Source organism: Sapajus apella, unplaced genomic scaffold, assembly GCF_009761245.1.
Source record: "Sapajus apella isolate SASKATOON/1434 unplaced genomic scaffold, GSC_monkey_1.0 scaffold2238, whole genome shotgun sequence".
Classification (NCBI taxonomy): Eukaryota; Metazoa; Chordata; class Mammalia; order Primates; family Cebidae; genus Sapajus; species Sapajus apella.
Genome location: NW_022439164.1, coordinates 1 through 10,448, shown reverse-complemented (window position 1 = coordinate 10,448; position 10,448 = coordinate 1). Strand labels below are relative to the sequence as shown.

The 10,448-nt window shown below is 38.8% G+C and overlaps 1 long non-coding RNA gene across 1 annotated transcript; it reads right to left on the bottom strand.

The window, feature by feature from the left end:
• Positions 1–2,285: 2,285 nt before the first annotated feature.
• On the bottom strand, positions 2,286–9,684 carry LOC116547165. The gene is made up of 4 exons (XR_004266961.1): positions 8,662–9,684; positions 7,012–7,121; positions 5,106–5,243; positions 2,286–3,466 (listed from the first exon to the last, which is right to left on the bottom strand). It is a non-coding gene; the product is annotated as an uncharacterized LOC116547165 (long non-coding RNA).
• Between the last annotated feature and the right edge of the window lie 764 nt (positions 9,685–10,448).

Below are 10,448 nucleotides of genomic sequence, written 5' to 3'. Positions count from 1 at the left end.
TCTTGCTCAGAGCTCCATCTGCTCCAAGTTCCATGTAGCTCGGAGCTTCAATCACTCCAAGCTCCATCTTGCCCTGAGCACCATCTGCTCTGAGATCCAACCACTCCAGGCTCCATCTTACTCTGAGAACCATCTGTTCTGAGCTCCATCTGCTCAGAGCTCCAATCACTGTGAGCTCCATTCACTGCAAGCTCCATCTTGCTCTTAGCACCATCTGCTCTGAGCTCCACCTTGCTCAGAACACCAATCACTCCAAACTCCATCTTGCTCTGAGCACCGTCTGCTCTAAGCTCCATTTTGCTCTGAGACCATACGCTTGGAGCTCCATCATTTACTCTGTGCAACATCTGCTCCAAGATTCATATTGCTTGGAGCAACATCTCACCTGGGGCTCAATCTGCTCTGAGCTCCATCATGCTTGGAGCTCCATCTTGCTCAGAGGTCCATCTTGCTCTGAGCACAATCTGCTCCATGTATGTTTTCTGCAGCACAATTCACAATAGGAAAGACATGTAACCAACTCATATGCTCATAAGCGGTAGATTGGATAAAGAAAATGTGCTACATATACACCATGGAATACTATGCTGCCATAAAAGGGTATGAGATCACATCCTCTGCAGGGACATGGATGAAGCTGAAAGTCATCATCCTCAGCAAACTAACACAGAAATAGAAAACCAAACATTACATGTTCTCACTCATAAGTGGGAGCTGAACAATGAGACCACATTTTAATATTATTATATCCTCTGTAGATGGTCTCTGTTCCTCTTAACAAAAGATATGTATACACTGTAATTTTTTTCTCTCTAAAGGACTGTGGCTTCTCCTCTCTGTGCCAGCTTAGGGTTCAGGTTAACTACCCTACCTTGTAATGACCCACTCCATGTCCACATGTGGTTGGTCTCTTCTGTGATAAGATCATTCACTGGATTGAGACACACTAAATACTACAGACAAATATGACATATGGATATAAGAGTAAAAGTTATAAATATTAGAAGGCATTGTATCAACATATGAGGAACTTATGTGTGGATGAAAGCCCTCTGTTGATAAATGTCTTTGTTATTTCTATTATTTAATTAACATTTATCCCTATTGAATTATTCTACACTGATAAACCACCCGACTGGCACTGTGTTCATAACATTGTTAATAACAGTAAAAGTAGGTATTCTTTTAGAAAATCAAGATTGAAAACTAAAAAAAAAAAGAAAAGAAAAACACACACAAGAAAACAAAACAAAACTTACACCAACCCTCTCCATCCATTAGTGGCATAGGCGCAGAAAGATAACCAAATGGACCAAATGAGGGAGCCAAATAATCAGACCAAAACACATAGCATAAACACATTTTTCAGAAACACACCAAAGGCCCCAAGTTCAGAAACCTGGGTATTCATGTGCAGGGGACTGAAAAAGACCCCTATGTTGCACAAGACACAAACAGCAACAGAAAATGAACACCTAAGTCTAACCCTGAAACCAGAAAAGCTCCCAAGAAAAAATATAGGGTGACTATTTTGAGGAAATTTGAATCTGCATACACCATTTGCCAAAAGAAAAACTTATTGAGATTATACCCATAAATAATACAATGCCTTTGCCATCTCTCTCATTTTATCTCCCAATGGGACACAGAAATCACTGCTAACAAAAGCAAATGTAAACATGTTAGACAAAGGACAACTTTAAAATTTCTCAAGGAGAAAACAATGAACCCAAAGAACAGGTATACTACAGATTGGGATAAAATTATGGAAAATCATGTATCTGAAAGGAACTGTTATCTAACAGATGCAAGAAACTAAAGGTACTAAGTGGGCAAAAAGATAAAACAACTAAAACCTGTATGTATCCAAACAGGCGACCCAAATACCCATTAAATGACAGACTTGATATAGAAAATATGACACATATACACCATGGAATACTAAGTAGCCATAAAAAAGGATGAGTTCATGTCCTTTGCAGGGACATAGATGAAGCTGGAAACCATCATTCTCAGCAAACTAACACAAGAACAGAAAACCAAATATTGCATGTTCTCACGCATAAGTAGGGGTTGAACAATGAGAACACATGGACACAGTGGTGGGGGCAGGGAACATCACACACCAGGGCCTGTCAGGGGTTGGGGGTGTTAGGGGAGGCTTAGCAGGGGGGGGGGGGATTGGGGAGGGCTAACAGGAGAAATACCTAATGTAGATGATGGGTGGGGGATGGATGCAGCAATCCACCATGGCACAGGTATACCTATGTAACAAACCTGTGCATTTTGCGCATATACCCCAGAACTGAAAGTATAATTTTAAAAAAGGCTACCCAATGGATAGATTGAGGGAGTCCCATATGTCACCCAAATGTACATACAGTGAACACATTTTTCAAAAGAACACAAAGACACAATGGGAAAAATCTATTCAATAAAAGATGTTGACCAAATTACGTAACTACACGAAAACAATGAAATAGGACAAAAATCAACGTAAACCAAATTGAAGACCTAAACACAATCCTGAAACCACTTACTTCCCTTAGGAAAATAGGGCGAGTGTATACTTTAGAAGACTAATCTATGCATGCAAGATGCAAAGTGTAAAATATAAAAATAAGAAAAAAATATTTGAAGAAAAAGAACCACAGGCAATATCATGGGTTGGCAATCTTTTTCACTATTTTAAACTGCACACAGAAGTCACCACTAATATATAAACATGTGGGACTATGGAAAACACTGGATCTTATGCAGGGAAATTAAAACAATGGACCAGAAGACAAGGCACCTCACAGACTGAAATAAAACTATGGAAAATCCTATTTTTGAAAGGAGTCATTATAAAATATGTGCAAGAAACTAACACTACCATGTGGGGAAAAAACAGAAAAAGAAACAAAAACAAATATTGCAAGCTAAGTTTGGGCAAAGGACCTGAATAGACATGTCTGAAAAGCAGATGTGAAATTAATGCACAGGTAAAAGAAAAGTTTCTTAAAAGCCCTAATCCTCACGAGAAAGTCAAGAAAAACCACACTGAGATACAACCTCCAACCACATAGAATGAATGTTACCTAAAACAAAAATAAGAGTTTGAAATGAAAACAGCTGGTATAGACTTGCAGAAGTGGAAAATCTTCTCATACCCTATAGGTGGGAATGTCAATTTGTACACACACTAGGAAAAACAACTAGAAATTTCTCAAACAAAGTAAAAATACCATTTCATCTAGCCATCCCACCACTGGCTGCACATTTGCAGCCAAGGAAATTCCTATGTGGAAGAGATACCTGCCTTACCCTGTGTACTGCAGTACTCACAAAAGCCAAGATAGGAAAGACACCTACCTGTTCATCCATTGATTAAGGAATAAGGAAACTGCAACATACATCCAGAATGGAATAGTCTTCAACTACAGAAATGCGTGAAATCTAGTCATTTGCAGCCACGTAGAAAAACCTGAGGGACATTATGTTAAATAAAATGAGTCAAGCACAGAAAGGCATATACAGCATGAACTCATGAATATGGAATCTAAAACACTTGGCCTCATGGCAGTAGAAAGTTCAACAGTGGTTACCAGAGGCTGTGAGGAGGAGGGAGCCTGGTCAGGGATTGGTGATTGGTACCAAGCTACACTTAGAAAACTGAGATCGATCCTGCCCTTCTTTTCTATAGCAGGGTGACTAGGGTTAATATTGTAGTGTATTTTTCAGAGTTGGTAAGGATTCTGAATATCCTCTCCACAGACAAATAATACCTAGAGAACATCACAGATGGTAAATATTGTGATTTGAACAATAGACTAGGTGCACCTATATCAAAATGTCCCCCGAATCCTCTAGTTACATACATATTCTTTATGTAATCTCTTTAAAAAACAAAACAAAACAAAAAAGGATGTCAATGATACTAAAATTCACACGGAACCATGAAACACCCTGAATATTGAAAGAAATCCTGGAAATAGAAAGTACATGGGATGCATCACTGTCCTCCATTTGAAATTATATTGAAAAGCTATTATCTAAACAATAGATGACTGGCACTAAACAAGAAACGCAGACCAACAGACAGAAAAGGGGAGCTCAATCAGAAACCCAAACTCCTACATAGAGTACACATTTTGTAAAAGAACACCAAAAGACACAGAAAAGAAGGGGGAATCTGTTTAATAAATTGTTTTGAAAATTGGATATCCCTATGGAAAATAAAATAGAACCCCTATTGTGTAAAAGGTACAACAATAAACTCAAAATGAATTAGCAACTCATATAAAAAACTTGAAAGCATCAAGCACCTCCAATGACAAGACATATGGTGTGGGTATATTTAGGTCAATGTGGATCTGTGCTCACAGTGTGCCAAAACAAAACAAAAAAATACAGGGGGAAAAATCATAAGTGATGGATTAGTTTTGTCATGATTTTGTTTTTCTTCATCAGTAACCTACATCACAGGGAACCAAGAAAACAGACACACGTGGGACAGCATGACACTCTAGAGTTTGTGCCCAAGCAGTTAAAAAAAAAATCCATGAATAAAATAAAAAATTATCCTGAAGTTTACAAGAAAGGTTTAGGCAAACATACATCTGCTAAAAGGCTGCATTCAAAATGTCTAAGCAATAAACAGTACTTACTAGCAAAAAACACAAGAGAAACTAATAACCAAAAAAAATGGGGCAAAAGAACCTGAATAGACATTTCTGCAAAGAAGACATAACACTGAAAACAAATTTTAAAAACCTGGATAACATCACAAATCATGAGAAAAATGTAAATCAAAACAACACACATCATCTCACTATAATTCAAACGGATGTTATGAAAACAATAAAATACATTAAAAGAGACACAAATGCTGGTGTAAATTTCCACAGAGGAATTCATTTAGTAAGAATGTCAATTAGCAGACATAGTACAGAAACCAGTGGAAGGTTCCTCCAAAAATTAAACCTACAACTACCACTTCATCTAACAATTCTACTACTAAGTATACTTCCGGTACAGAAGAAATCAGCCCATGCAAGAGATATCTACTATCCTATATGGACTACAGCACTCTTCACAATTGCCAACATAAAGAATAAACTTACCTGCCCATCCACAGATGAAGGGATAAAGTAACTGTGGTAGATGTACACAAATAAAATAGTCTTCAGCCAGAAAAACAGAATGAAATTTCATCATTTGGAGCCATACTGTTAAACCTGGAGGACATCATGGTATATGACCTATGCCAGGCAGAGAAAAAAAGAAAACACTGCCACACCTCATTAATGTAGCATTCAAAATAAAAGGCTTTAGTGCACAGGTTTAGAAAGCACAATAGTGGTTACCAGAGGCTGGAGGGAAGAGGGAACATGGACAGGGATCAGAAACAGGTAGAAAGTTACACTTAGAGGAATGAATTTTTCCTCTGTGTTCCACAGCACAGTGACTAGTGGTTAACACATCACAACTTTTTCACAAAATCTGGAAGATTCCAAATATTTTCACCACAAAGAAATTAACAACTGTTTGTGATAATAGAGACTCTAAATATTCTGATTTTGTAATTCTTCTGTGCTACACTAACCAAAATGCCCCACTCTAATTCCCCCCATTGTATATATTTACCATATGGCTAACCTTTTAAAAAGTACATAAATATGCAACGCTGAAATTAATATGGACCACGAAACACCCAGAATTTCCAAAGCAATCCCAAGAAATCCAAACTACATGGGTTGTGCCACACTTACCGATTTTAAATTTCATTGAAAAGCTAGGAATCCCATTCCACACAAAGCAGTGGAATAGATGACACAAGCCAGAAGTAAACCCACACCCCAACACCATCTGATATTCAACAAAATCCACAAAAAATAACCTAAGAAGTAAGGACTCCCTCCTCTCAATAGATGGTACTGGGATAAATGGCTAGACAGTTGCAGAAGAAAAACAGTTGGCCCTTCCTGTGTCTCACGGTGTATAGAAATAAACATAAAATGAATCAAAAATGTAAATGCAAGATGTCAAACTATGAAAAGCATGCAAGAGGATCTAGGAAATACCCTTCTTGACAGAGGATTTGGCACAGCATGGATATGCCTAAGTCTCCAAAAGCAAATGCAACTACAATTATTGACAAGTATGACCTAAGACACAAAAGAACTGCTGCCCAGCAGCAGAAATTACCCACAGGATAAACAGCCTACACAATGGGAGAAATGCTTCCACATATGCATCTGATGAAGTCTAATATCGAGCATCTACTACAAAGACATTAAGCAAATAAATCAGCAAATTAGATCCTGGATGAAGTCTATTATCCAGGATCTACCTTAAAGACGTTAAGCAAATAAATCAGCAAAACAAAAACCCAATGAAGAAAGGGCAAGGGGCATGAAAATACGCAACTCAAAAGGCGGCTTACAGCAACAAGCAGACATGACAATACTTCTCTACCACAGTTATCACCAAAGAAATGCAAAGCAAAAGGCCCATGAGATAGTATTTCACACTGGTCAGAATGATGATTATGACACAGTCCACAAGAATGAATGCCATCAAGGCAGAGGAGGAGAGGGATGCTGGTCTGCTGTTGGTGGAAATGCAAACTAGTTCAGACACCATGGTAAACAATGTGGGGATTTCTCAAGTAACTTTCTTGACATCACTAATCTCACAAAAATGTCCATGAAAACCATACTAAGATGCTGCCTCATTCCACTCAGAATGAATACTACCAAAAACAAAACACAAATTTTTGAAGGCACCAGCCAGTGTAGACTTACAGAAGGGTAACCTCTTAAATACTATTGGTGGGGATATAAATTAGTATACATACTATGAAAACCAGCTAAAGCTTCCTGAAAAAATTCACAGTACAACTACCATGTCAGCCAGCAGCCCCACCGCATTTAAAGCAGTTGAAATCCCTAGTTTGAAGAGAGCTATCTGCCTTTCCATGGATACTGAAGCACTCCTAACAGTGGTCAAGGTACAGAACCAACCTACCTGTCCACACAGATGCGGGGATGAAGAAACTGCCATACAGATACACCACGGAGTATGTTTCAGCCACAAATCTTTGGGAAATCCTGCCATCTGCAGCCACATGTAGAAACCTGGAGAACATCAGGTCCAATGAATGAGCCTGGTAGAGAAAGTCTCATGCCACATATCTCAGGCATGTAGACTAAAAAAACTTTATCTCCTAGAAGTAGAAATTTCAATAGGCATTACCAGAGGCTGCTCAGGAGATGGAGGGGGTCTTGGAAGGAATCAGTAATGGGTACAAAGTTACTCTCAGATGAGACTAATGAATTCTGGTCTTCTATTCTATTCACTAGGGTGACTAGTCTTAACACAAATGTATCATGTTTCAAAGTAGCTGGAAGGAAATATTCTGAATGTTATTATCATACAAAATATATATATATATGAGGTGAAGAGATGCTAAATAACCAGATTTGATCATTAATCAACATATACATGTATCAAAATCTTCCTTGTACCTTCTAATTATATACATTTAGTGTATGGCAAATAGTGTTTTAAGAAATATTAAGAAACAATGCTAAAATTTATGTGGAAATGTGAAATACTCTGAATTTCCAAAGCTATCCTGAGAAGTACAAACCATGTGGGATGAATCACTTTCCCTTAGTTCCAATTAAACGAAAATCCCTAGTTAACCAACCCATATGTTGCCAGCATACACACAGAAACACAGACCAGTGAGCAAAATGAGGGCATAATAAACACAAATAACATTGTGTACACAATAATAAACACACATTTATACAGAGTAAACATTTTTCAAAACATCATCAAAATAACACAATAGGGAAGTTTTGAAAACTAGAGATCCACATGCTAAAGAATACTATAGGACTCTTATGGTATTAACTGCACAATAATCAACTCAAAAAGATTAAAAGATTCTACACAAAACTTGCAACCATAAAGCTCCTATAAAGACAACCTCAGGTATGGGTATATTCAGGGCAACTTGGATGTATGCTCATGGTTTACAAAAAGTAACAAAAATACAAGGGAAAAAAAATCATGGACAATGGACTGCTTTGGTAGTGATTTTTTTTTTTCTTGATTAGTAACCAACAGCACAGCTAACCAAAAAATTATGCATATGTGGGACCATGTGAAAGAGTTTGTGCCCAACAAAGGAAAACAATGAACACAATGAAAGAGCATAATAAGAATTATTTAAAAATTTGGGCACACACACAGTGGATAAGAGGTTATTTTTGAAAAGGCGCAAGCCAGTAATACTATCAGCTGGAAAAAAAAAAACTAAACAACAAAGATAACCAGACCAAAATTGGGCAAATAACCTGAATAAGTATTTGTGCAAAGACAGGAAACTGACCCAATGATTACAAAATCGTGGCTAGCATTACTACTCATGAGAAATACATAGATCGAAACCACACTCAGATCTTATCTCATTCCAACTAGAATGAACATTACAAAAATATTAAAAAAGACAACTTCTGGTATGAATTTCCAGAAAGGGGAACTGTTTGTGGAAATATAAATTAGTGTTAACACTATAAAAAAAACTTGGGAATCCTGAAAATAAAAAAAGAAAAAGAAATACCATGCCATCTAGAAGTCCCACTACTGAGTATACATTCAACCTACCTGTTCATCCAGATATAGAGACCAAGAAACTCTCGTATACATCAGGAGTATTCTTCGGCCAACAAAATAATGAAACAGCATCATTTAGAGCAACCCAGATGAACCTGCAAAACATTATGTTAAATGTAATGAACTAGGCCCAGGAAGACACACACTTCATGATACCACTCCTGTGAAATCTTAAGACGTTTAAGTAGAAAGCAAAATATTGGTAACGAGAGTCTGGGAGATGGAGGGGGAATAGGGATAGGTTATGGAAACAAAATTATCTTAACATTAAAGGACTAAATCTGAGTGTTCTCCTCAGCCTGGTGACTGGAGTTAACAATACTATATTTTTCCGAAAACCAAGAAGGGTGACTTTTGAATGTTCTCTCCACACAAAAATGATACCCGAATGAGGGAATAGAGATCCTAAGTACCCTGATTTGGTCATTAATCTATCTATACGTGTGAAAATGTACCCCTAATTATGGACCTTTATGTTGTGAAAAAAAGTTAACAGAAACAAATATGTATTGCTAAAAATCACAGGGAACCACAAAAGCAATGAATGTCTAAAGGAATCCTGAGAAATACAATCAAAGTGAGGACCCACAATCCTCAATACCAAATTACACTGCCAAGTGGGACTACACAAACCTGAAAAGTTTTTGCACAGGAAAGAAAACTACTTTCCAATTAAAAAAAAAATCCGATAGATTAGGCAAAACTTTCAGGCAATCATGTAATTCATGAGTTGTCATCTAACTTGTACACAAAAAACCACTACAAAGTAGCAAAAGAATCCAATATAGAACCTGAACAGACAATTCTGCAGACATAAAATTGAACAACAGATAAAAGATAAGGTCCTCAAAATAAACTATTCATTAGAAAATTGTAATTAAAAACCACACGCAGATAATGTCACAGTAATTGAATATTCCTGGAAAGTTTTTAAAAAATACAGGGGCCAGGCACAATGGCTCACACCTGTAATCCCAGCACTTTGGGAGGCCTGGTTGGGCAGATTACCTGAGGTCAGGAGTTTGAAACCAGCCTGACCAATATGGTGAAACCCCATCTCTACTAAAAATACAAAAATTAGCCGGTGTCATTGTAGTGGGTGCCTGTAGTCCCAGCTACTCAGGAATCTGAGACAGGAGAATTACTTGAACCCAGGAGGTGAAGGTTTCAGGGAGCCAACACTGCACCACTGCACTCCAGCCTGGGTGACAGAACGAGACTCGGTCTCTCCCCCAAAAAATAAAATAGAAATGCGGGGTGGTTTTAGAAAAAGGGGAATTCACACACTGTGGGTGGAAATGAAAATTAGGATACCCCAGCTCAGAGGCCCGTGGGGCTCGGAGAGACCCAGGTCCCGGGCTTCACCGTGGGCTCAGGGCCTGTGCCCTCCTAAATGCTGGATGCGAGTTGGACACGGGCATAGCCTTCCCGGCAGGTTTGCGGACGCTGCCACGGCCAGGACCCTACAACCGCCCCAACATGGACGACTGGAACCCAAATGCCCACAAAGAAGTCAGAGCCGGAAAGAAGGGAGCAGCAAAGAAGGAGCAGGGAAAGTGTGGTACAGGTCCTCGCCACTTACCGCAGAGAACTGCCTCCTCCTCCACCATCACATGGAGGCCACCAACGGCTTCTCTGAAGAAGCTCGCTCCGCGCGCACTACCGCTGCTGCTGCCTCCGACCCCGCCGCCGCTTCTGCTCTCTCGGACGGTGCCGCCGCCGCTCCAGCCCGCCCTCGCAAGAAGTGCAGTCTCGGCTTCCGTAGTCGCACGCACGCT